Source organism: Acinonyx jubatus, chromosome A3, assembly GCF_027475565.1.
Source record: "Acinonyx jubatus isolate Ajub_Pintada_27869175 chromosome A3, VMU_Ajub_asm_v1.0, whole genome shotgun sequence".
In the NCBI taxonomy this organism is placed as follows: domain Eukaryota; kingdom Metazoa; phylum Chordata; class Mammalia; order Carnivora; family Felidae; genus Acinonyx; species Acinonyx jubatus.
This window is the reverse complement of record NC_069388.1, coordinates 96389856-96401220: the sequence shown is the minus strand read 5'-3', so window position 1 is coordinate 96401220 and position 11365 is coordinate 96389856.

Here is an 11365-nt window from a genome sequence, read left to right as displayed (position 1 = left end):
TACTGAGGGAATATAATTGACATATAATAATTCTATATCCTGTGAAATTATTTTTCATTCTCTTTGATTTTTTTAAAAGAAAGTTAAAACAAACCCGATTATAAATCTCATAGATCTATCTTAAGAAAAATTTTTAAATAAGCATTCTTGAAGAAAGGTCTAAAAATTGAGAAAGGTCATGTTGTAGTCACTCCACAGAAATGTTATGAATCTCCAGCCAAAATCTGGTTTGGGACTTATAATGCTTATAATGTGATGTACTGTAATAATACATTCTAATGCTCTGTAATGATGGTAATTAGGGTTGAGGGACTGGAGTGCTAGTTCTCATGAGAAAGCAGGGTCTTGCATATTTTGAACTTCTAGGGCATTTGGGTTTTCTTTTTAGCTTGTCCTTTTGCAAGGCAGAAGAAGTACAGAGGGAAGGGTGGGCCTTAAAATGTATGGCAGATAAACGTAACAAATGGGGTAGGATGGTATTTCAGCTGTTAGTCAATGAAGATGTTAAGAAACAAGTACTTATTAATTAACAGTTCTGGTCCTATAATTTAGTCCTCTTTTAGCCTCTACCAGGATATATAAGAAATGATGTATCTTTAAAATGTGAGTGCATTAAATACTATGAAAACAGAGATAAAGGGAGGAACAGAGGCTCCAGTGCTATAAATAAGCAAACAAAGAAACAAACAGTATTTTTAAAATTTCCTCTTTGAATACTACAGATTGAAAATAAAACTTCTCTTTGGTATTTTAAAGTGTGTAAGGAAACAATATCATGGCAGACTCACAGGCATCTATGCAATTTCTTTATGTTACTAAATAGAAAATAAAGTTTCACGAGCATTTCTTAGAGTCTAATTTACCCCCAGGAAGAGATTTACACAATGCAATAAGCTTCCTCATTGTTCCTTTCTTTGCTTCCTGATTCATTTATTCATGAAACCCTATCTTAAATTCCTCAAAGATCCTGACAACATCTATTCTTTTGGACATCATACAGTGTCCCAAACATAGGGAAATAAATGGTCAATTTGGAAACAAGATCACTTGTGCATCATTTACTGCAAGGCTATGTGACTCTTCTGTGTCCAGCACTGTAAGAATTGCTATGGAGAAGTGAACATAAGGAGAAGGTATAAAATAATTAAAGTAGAAACAAGAACAAACACAAAACACCTCAAGGATAATATTCAAAATGAAGCTAGTCAAAATATTCTATGAGGAAATGTGGCTTGAGTCAGGCATTGAAAAAGCCCACTGATTAGTAAAAATAGGAGGAGAATTCCTTGAATTAAAATACAACTATGGAGATGTCCAGGATACAAAGAGCAGGAAGGAAAGTAAGGTAGAGGTGGTGAAACTGAGAAGTCTTTTTCAAGATCTGCTTGGGGAAGGAAGGCTGGTGCAGCCAGCAGTAAAATTGAAAAAAACTATGACAAGAACAGACTGACAGAATGCTTTAGTATTTCTAATTCTGCTACTTACAAAATCATCTTCTAATTTGAAACTTTGCCTCTTGGCTTCCCTAATGGAACCAAATAAATTTCAATTGGCTCTCCTAATATAAATATTAATTCTCTGAGCTTTAAACAGTTTTCCTAGATTTTATCTTATTACATTCTTTTAAAAAATCTATAAACCTCATAATTGCCTTTTGAATAAAATCCATATTTCCTATGTGCCATTCAGAATAATAATGATAAGCTCCCTAAGTACAAGTCAATCTTTATGTCTAACAAAATCTCTTCATCTCTACTCCAATTATACTGATTTCCTTTTTCTCCTAGATTTCCATGTGTGGGCTTGCCTCCATACTGATTGATGATTTTCTTCCCATCTGTCTTATATTTGTATTTAATATTTTACTCCTACTTCTCCTGTTCTTCCTCCTCACTCTCCTCCTCCCCCACCTCTTTCTCTCTTTCTCTGTGTATGAATGTGTTTGCAAGGAAGAGCTCTTAGACTTACGATTCTAAGATTAAAAAGACTGGGGCATTACAAGACAGAGTTTGAGTGTAAAAAGAAACTTATTAAATAGTGTTTTGTCTGTAGGGCCCATCCATTTTAGAATCTGGTTCTTCAAACTCCCTCTCTTTAAAATTATGTTGTCTTATTTGCTTTCTCTTTCTAGGAACATGGGGAAAAACCAGCTTGGTGTCACCTCAATTTCACTGGGAAGTACATCTTATTTTGCAGAAGCTAAACTGGCCCCCAAGGAATGGAGAATCTATAGAGGTCACTTAAGTAATAAGCCTTTGCCTAGACCTAAAGGGAATTCTCATTTCACAGTTGACTCAGTGTATTCTCCTTAGTTCTGAGGAACCACACTTATATTTGGAGCTGATGTCTCATGACAGCAAGTAAAGTGATTCCATTTCCATAGCATTGTCCTCTATCACGATTGCAAAAGTGACATCTCTACCAGCACCACTACGTCTTCCCACCTGAGAATATAATTTTCATGACAGTTTTTACATGTTGTCTTTTTCAGCGGTGTTTTAGTGCATAGTACAGTGTCTTTCATGTATCAGAAACTCAATAATTACTTATTGGATGTGTGAAGTTCATAGAGAGATGATAAATAAAGCAGCTTACAGATATTTGACAAGCTTCCCATGATCACCAAGATTCATACAGCAAAGTTGTAGGCTTTGTTTAGGAGCTTGAGACACTATTTAAATATTTTAAGCAGGGAAACTACAATAAAATTTCCATATGCATTTGCCCCCTCTGGCTACAAAATAGATAATAAATTTCAACAAGATGGAATTGGACGACGAGAACAGTAATATAGTTATTACCACATATAAAAGTGGTCTCAATGGCTAAGAAGTGGTCAGGTTCAAAGTAGTTTTATGAGACAAAATCAATAGGCCTTTGTTATGTGTTATGTGCAAGCAGGGAGGGAAAAAGAAGTTTCAAGGATATTCACATTTCCAGTTTTGGCAATTAGTTGAATATTGGTGCCTCTTACAAAGATGGACAGAGAGAAGCAAAGCTTATAGGAAAGTATGAATTCAGTTTGGGGCCTTTTCCTTTTGGAAGTTTTCTTAAAATGTCTGAAAAAATATTTTATCAGGTTATATACATGACTCTTCAGGTTGGAAAAAGGTTTGTGCAGGGAATAATAGTTTAGAAGTTATTATCACTGAGTAATCTGCACCACAGGCATAGACAATATGGAGTAGGGAGAAAAATAAGGGTGGGAAAAAAAAGATGGAGTCCCGGAGAGGAGGCTTAGACATTCCATTACTCAACATCATGGTGAGGAATAATGAAACACAGGGTGCCTGGGTGGCTCAGCTGGTTCAGTGTTTGAGTCTTGATTTTGGCTCAGGTCATCCTCACAGGCTCCTGGGATAGAGTCCCACGTTGGGCTCCATGCTGAGTGTGGAGCCTGCTTAAGATTTTCTCTCCTCTCCTCCCCTCTCCTCTCCCCTCCTCTCCCCTCCCCTCCCCTCTTCTCCTCTCCTCTCTTCTCTTCTCTCTGCCCCTCTCCCCTACTCATGCTTTTTCTCCAAAATTAAAAAAAAAAGAAGAAAACACAGAACGAGAAAGAGCCTCAAGAGGGGAAGAAGAGGCTACACTGTCATGGAAGTTAAAGGAAGGAAATTTTAAGAAATAGATAATGAGACATATTTCAGGTATTTTTGATAAGTTAGGAGGAAAGCAACATATGCGCTTTGGGTTTAGCCACATATAGTTAACTAATGACTTTGGTAGGAGTACTTGTGTTCATCATGACCAGAGCCAAAGGGGAATGATGGTAGACTGAGTAAGGAATAGCAAGTAAGAGAAGAAAAAAATGGACTAAGTCTAGAAAAATATATATATTTTTACAAGTTTGGCTTCGAGAGAAGAAATATTACCAGCCTTAACCCTACTCCCCCGCAAATAAGGCAGGGCTGTGAAAGTGGTATGTTTCTTTGGTTGTTTCATCTTTTCCTTGTTTAACTTTGATTTGAAATGGGAAGGACTTGAATATGTTTAAACATTTCTGGTAAGCATCTTTGTGAAAGAGATAAGATGGAAGACATTTTGGAAAGTATCATGGGTCATCTTTAGGTACCTGACAGGCCCAGACACAAAGTCTAACATACAGTGATCCCTAGACGAGTTGATATGAATTCATGCAACACAAACTGGCCATTGCAAGCCTATATGGAATGCTTACTGGACTGGGAACAAAGGATATTCATACTTCTCTTTGTCTCCCAGAATGATAAAAGCAGTGTTTGAAACTCAATCAATGTTGACTGAACACATCTATCTTCTGATTTCCCATTGCTTAGCACAGTTCCCGGCATAGAGGATGATCTGTATAACTACTTGTTGTTTAAATAGTCAAATAAATGAATTAGTAAGAGAATAAATCTGATAAGACAGGCCCTAAAGAAGCCTCTGCTAGCTGTTTTCATAATTCTATAATATCAGAAAACATGTAGGCCATGGGGTAGGTATTCCATACATTTCTTATTTAGCTGGAAATTTCCATGTTCTTTGGAGAGGACCACATAAATAACAAAATTACACATTTCCCTGTCTGTCCAGTTGGTCTAACTGATCTGATACAGATCTAATGACTTTGATTATCTTAATGCACACTTCTCTTAGGGTTTTTACATTTTTTGCTCAACTTGGTTTTTGTTTTTTTTAAACTTTTTTAAATGTTTATTTTTGAGAGAGAGACAGAGAGAGGGAGCATGAGTAGGGGAACGGCAGAGACAGTGGGAGACACAGACTCTGAAGCAGGCTCCAGGCTCCGAGCTGTCAGCACAGAGCCCAATGTGGGGCCTGAACCCATGAACTGCAAGATCATGACCTGAACCAAAGTCAGATGCTTAACGGACTGAGCAACCCAGGTGCCCCTCAACTTCGTTTGTTTTTATGCAGATAACTTTGGGCAAGGATATCCACACACCACACTTATTTTTATGATTAACTTTAAATGAAAAATGAAAAATACATTTCAGATGAACTTAATGTTATTTTTAATGTATTTTTTCTTCTCTCTTTTTTACTATTATTGTCTACATGTTAGATGTGCTAAAATGCTTCCAATCAGTATATTTTAAAATATCACAGTAAACTGGTGAAGCAAAATAACAGTATACAAAATCTGTTAGAAATCTAATTTTCAGTGCAAAGAGAAAGCTGGGCTTGATCTAGAAACTCTCATTCTTGGTCTTAGGGAACACTATTTGGCAGCTGTCTTCTTTGCTGTTGGGAAACGAATGAAAAGTTTACCCTTCTCCTGACTGGAACACAATTTCTCTTCTTTAGCAGAGTTTTCTTAGAGCTATATCATGTTTCAGTTACTTCATTCTGGTATATGGAAAACTATCATTTTTTCCTCTTATCTCTCAGACAGAGAGGAAACAGGAACCATATATGTCCCTCTCTCTTTTGTTTCTACACCTCATTGTAATGGCAGGAAATAGATCTATCCTACAAGTTTAAGAAAGATTGCTGGATGGGAAGAAATCGAATGAATTCAACAATTCAGTTATAACAACAGCTTCTGTGACATGCTGTTAATATAAACTCTATTACCCAGCTCAGTTATATAGTCTTAAATTCATAGTCATGACTTTCTGGTACTTAAATAAACAAACCACCAGAAAATTAAAATTGGTGTAATTTGATTCACATATAGAGGTCAATCGCTGTTTCAATTCTTATCTCAGAACCTAAATTATGATGTACTATATAGATATCTAAAGAAATGCTATTAAGTTTTATATATGATTTTTTGTTTTTAAAATGAAAACAATATATTGTTCTTATTTAAAACACTGAATAGTTCAAAAAGGCTTTCAATGAAAAGCAACACTTCCAGTTTCTCTATAGAATAGCCATTTCTTCTGGTAGTTACTGTTATATCCATTATGTCCATGTTACCTATTGATTTAATCACTGAGATAATATCTATAAAAGATAATTACTTTTTTTCACTTATACTTCTCCCATAGCCTCCAAATATTTATATCTCAAATACCAACTTTATTCTGATTCTACTAATTTTCTTCCATTTTGGACATCAGAGTTTAAGTTTCCAAAAGCCTTATGTTATTCTTTCCTATAGAATTATTTTTGTATGGATGCTGTGTTTTCATGATTCTCTTAGAATATATTTATTGGGATAATTATGAAGTTAATTTCACTCAAATCATTTGTTTCCTCCAGGGTAGGTAATATTTTTCATGCTCTTTATATTTTATCCCTCATGAAGTCCTAAAATATCTTCTTTTTTGTTTTCTGATTGGATATGAATATGTGTCCACCAATGTGTATGTACATGCATGTGTGTGTGTTTCAAAATAAATCTATTAAAAGATAACAGAGGTCTCTAGAGTTTGTTAAGAGTTTTTTTAAATGGGAGATTTCACCTCAGGTATACTTGCCTAGAAGCCCATCCAGGTGAAGAAAAAGACTGGCTAAGGGACAACTACTGCATACAAGACCTTTAAGTAATCACTCTCCTTCCTATCCCAGGTCTTGTGTTCAGCCTCCCTTTGGGACCTGGCACTTCAGAATTTTCTCAGGTTTCTGTTGGGCTGACTTCTCCCATTGGCTCTGATCTATCATATCACATGCTCAAGGATACAGCTTCTTCTCCTTTGATTTATCAAAATGCCTCCATTTATTCTGTCCTGATGTGGAAATTTGTTGAATCGCTTAGTAGCTGATGACCCCCATCTTGTTTTCATATCTTCGTGGATTTGCACCTTTTAATTTTTTGCATTATTTTACCATAGCCTTAGAAGGAAAAGGAGACAAACATGCATAATCATGTCAATAATCATAACAGAGTGTTCTGTTTGGCTTTGAGGTTAGGTTTCTTTTATTTTTTTCTTTTTATGAAAAGGGATTCAATTTTATAAATCAAATTTTAAAAAAAATGCAGATTCAAACCACCATGTAAAACTACTGTGTATCCACTGGAACGGCTAAAATGGAAGAGGGAGATAATACAAGTGATGACAAGGATGTACAGCAATAAGAATTCTTCTTCATTGCTGGTAGAAGTATAAACTAGTACTCTTGTTTTGGAAAACTGCTTCACAGTATATTTTATAATTGATCATATGCTTATCCCCTGACATAGCAATTTCACTCCTAGGTAAACGCCTTAACAGAAATGTCTGCATATGTTTACCCAAAGACATGCAAACAAATGTTCATGTTAGCACAATCTGTAGCAGTAACACTGGAATCAACTCATATGTCTATCAATAGAATGTATAAATTATGATATATTTTGTATAATGGCATACTGCACAGCAGAGGGAATGAAGGAACCGCAATTAAATGTAACAACATGGATAAATTTCACAAACATATTGAGCAAAAGAAGGCAGAACCTTCTCCTAAAAAATAATACTACATGATTTCATGTATACAAAGTTCAAAATCAGGCTGAATTCATATGTAGTGTTAGAGGTCATGACAGTGGTCACTCTTTGAGAGGGAGAAGGGTAATGGCTGAAAGAAGAACAATAAGGGTATGGTTTCTTGAGGTACTTACTGCTCGTTCTTTTTCTTTCTTTCTTTCTTTAAAATTTTTTAATGCTTATTTATTTTTGAGAGAGAGAGAGTATGTGGGTAGGGGAGGGGCAGAGAGAGAGAGGGAGACACAGAATCCAAAGCAGGGTCCAGGCTCTGAGCTGTCAGCACAGAGCCCAATGAAGGGCTCGAGCTCGAACCCACAAACTGTGAGATTATGACCTGAACCAAAGTTGGATGCTTAACTGCCTGAGCCACCCACATGTCCTTTAAGTGTTCTTTCTTGATCTGGGTGTTACTGAGATTATTTCAATTTGTGAAGATCAGCAATACTACACTTAAGAACTGCCTGAATGTATGTTATACCTCAATACAGCATCTATTTGAAAAGTGCTATGAGATGCAAATATACTGGACACAATTCAGATTCTCTACATGTAGTTCAGAGGAATGATTACTCCTCTTTCACCTAGTTTACACAAAATCAAACACTTGAAAACCAGATATAATCTTATATGGGGAAAGTAATATTTTAAGGTCATTTTTATGGCACAGAATTGTAATAGGAAGAAAAAAAATGGTATTCCTGACTCATATTTAGGCTAACAGGAAATACATATTTGATTCTCCTTTAAGGCTTTACGTTTTTTTTTTCAACGTTTATTTATTTTTGGGACAGAGAGAGACAGAGCATGGACGGGGGAGGGGCAGAGAGAGAGGGAGACACAGAATCGGAAACAGGCTCCAGGCTCTGAGCCATCAGCCCAGAGCCCGACGCGGGGCTCGAACTCACGGACCGCGAGATCGTGACCTGGCTGAAGTCGGATGCTTAACCAACTGCGCCACCCAGGCGCCCCTCCTTTAAGGCTTTAGACTACATATTCCCAGATTTTTTTTTCCTTTTCTTTTTTTTTTTTTTTTTAATTTACATCCAAGTTAGTTATGATATAGTGCAATAATGATTTCAGAAGTAGAATCCAGGGATTCATTCCCTACATATAACACCAGTGTTCATTCCAAGTGTCTTCCTTAATGTTCTTTACCCATTTAGCCCATCTCCCCACCCATGGCCCCTCCAGGAACCTTCAGTTTATTCTCTATATTTAAGAGTCTCTTATATGTTGTCCCCCTCCCTGTTTTTGTATTATTTTTGCTTATCTTCCCTTAGGTTCATAGGTTTATTTTCATTCCTTTAAAATGTGTCCCGGGACACCTGGGTGGCCCAGTAGGTTAAGCCTCTGACTCTTGATTTCAGCTCAGGTCATGATCTCACAGTTCATGAGTTTGAGCCCCACGCTGGACTCTGCACTGATGGCATGGGACCTGCTTGGGATTCTCTCTCTCTCCCTCTCTCTGCCCCTCGCCTGCTCTCTCTCGCTCTAAAAATAAAAAAATAAGATTTAAAAAAGTAAAAAAATAAAATAAAACAATAAAACGTGTCCCCAACTTAGGGGAGAGATGACAGCTTCAAATAATCTAAATACAGCTGGCTGTTTTCAGAAACTGGGTGCCAAGCCGCAAGTATTGTGCTGAGCTTAAGTCATAGCAAATTTCATTTTCACTTAAAACTGCAGAAATAGAGCCTGCCCTTGGAACTTATACTACTTCTAGTTTATAGATTCTCATTAAAACAATTAAGGGCAATAATTAATAGGACTTTCTTACTGATTGTGTAAGACCTAGGAAGAATAAAATGCATGAATTAAATCATACACCATATCTGTACATATTCTTCTAACAGCTTAAAATGTAAAAAAAAATATTAAAACATCACATCAAAACATTAAAATACCACGCAATGTGACATCCATAGTTCTTTCCAATGTATCATTGTATTAGAGTTTTTGAGGCTAACAAAACTGCCATGAAATAGACCCCACACCCCAAAAGGAAAATAAAATGTTATACTCCAGTTTAAGTCCACAGAAGTAAATAGTTGACTTTAAGATAAATTATCTCAGGACATACAACTCTGGGATCTAATTTAAATACATGTTAATGACTTTTTCAGTGTTTTACTTCTCCCACAGCTTTGTCTGCTAAATCTAAAGATACATACTTCCTATCAAGTACGTACATGAGACTTTACAACAATTTTATAAATTCTAGGCAATCATAGAGTACCAGTATCTAAATGCTTGCTTAGCAAAGTTTAAATATGTTCTGCCTACCAAATTTTTTTTCTGTTTCCACTTACTAATTATGCTTTAAACTCCACCGCTAAAATTTTAACTTATTAATTTCATCCTAGTAAGTATTTTGTCCACCTTACAAAAAGTTCTTTCAGGACATGAAGATTTAAATGTGCTCAGACTCAGCTGGAACATATTCCTACCAGATTTGAAACACTTAGTTTTGAAAAAAAAAAACATGAGAAGATGGAAGAAGATACTTAGCTACTATCTGTCAGACTGTATTTGAATTATTATTTTTTTTGCCAGTGTTATCAAAAGGATAGATTTAGATTTGGGGACACTAAAGGAAAAAGTAATGTCATTTCATAAATTTCATTAAGATCATTTTCTTCTGAGGACATATTAGCAGCCCTATCTTTACAACACATTCACTAGTCAGTTGTAATTGCATTTCAAGCAACTGTATGAATGAGAGAGAATGAGTGATTTCCTTCCAAATTGCTCTTGTCTTTTTCACTGAATCCTCCTCTTTATGGCTATCTTAAATAGAAACTGGACTCATTTACAGTAATTAGTGAGAGTGGGAGGCATATCTACATGACTAACAAATTGATTCTTTGCAGGTCAGTGAGTGAGCAATTGAACAGATCATTGCACAACTGATTCAATCCCAGAAGCAAATTGACCATACTTCAAAAAAGCCAGATCTCGCATATCAGTGGAGTTAAGCACAGCACAGGAGTTCTGTGATGAGTCTACAAATGTTCTATAAAATCAATAGCATTGTGATTTCCTTATTCTAGGGACAGAAGAATAAAGGAGCATAAAGGAAAGAAAACTAAACTAAGTCTCAAGAAGGCATTTTGAGTCCCAGTGCTTCTATTAATTAGTTGTATAAAAGAAGACACAAAGAACATAAACAAGTAAGCAAGGGATAAGAGATAAGTAAGGCTTCAATATGAGATACTTCTCTTTAGAAGGGCAGCACTTACTAACTTTGAAGTAATGCTTCCAAATACTAGCAGTACCTTTTAAGTACTCTGGTGTACAGATATTTCTTGAGTGGTTATAGATCTAAACCAGAGATTTCTTTCACATCCACAAAGTTTATAATAATAATCTATTGATTCATAAAAACTATGAATGATGGTTTTATGATATGTCAATTTGGTTAGGCTAAAATCTATTCCCCAGAATTCTCTTCCTAGTATGTTTGTTAGGGTAAACTACAGAGGAGATTCTCTCATGAGATTTGGTGGCCAATGCAAGGCAGCAGCCTTCTTGCAGTATACACACACCTCTTCTAGTCATTCAAAGGCTAGTACAGGTGCTACTGCAGAGGTATTTTGTAGATGTAATTAAAATCCTCTATTTTGAGTTAATCAAAAGGAAGAACATCATGGATGCTCCTGACTTAATTAAGTGAAAGGCCTTTAAAAAGGGACTAATACCCGGAGCTTTGGTGGCTCAGTCGGTTAAGTGTCAGGCTCTTCATTTCGGCTCAGGTCATGATCTCATGGGTTCACGGATTCGGGTCTTGCCGTGGGCTCTGTACTGACAGTGCAAAGCCAGCTTGGGATTCTCTCTCTACCCCTCTCTATCTTCTCCTCCCCAACTCACACGCGCACATGTGTGCGCGCTCTCTCTCTCTCCCTATTTCTATCTCTCAAAATAAATAAACATTAAAAAAAAAAAAAAAGGACTAATGCCCCCTACATGAGATG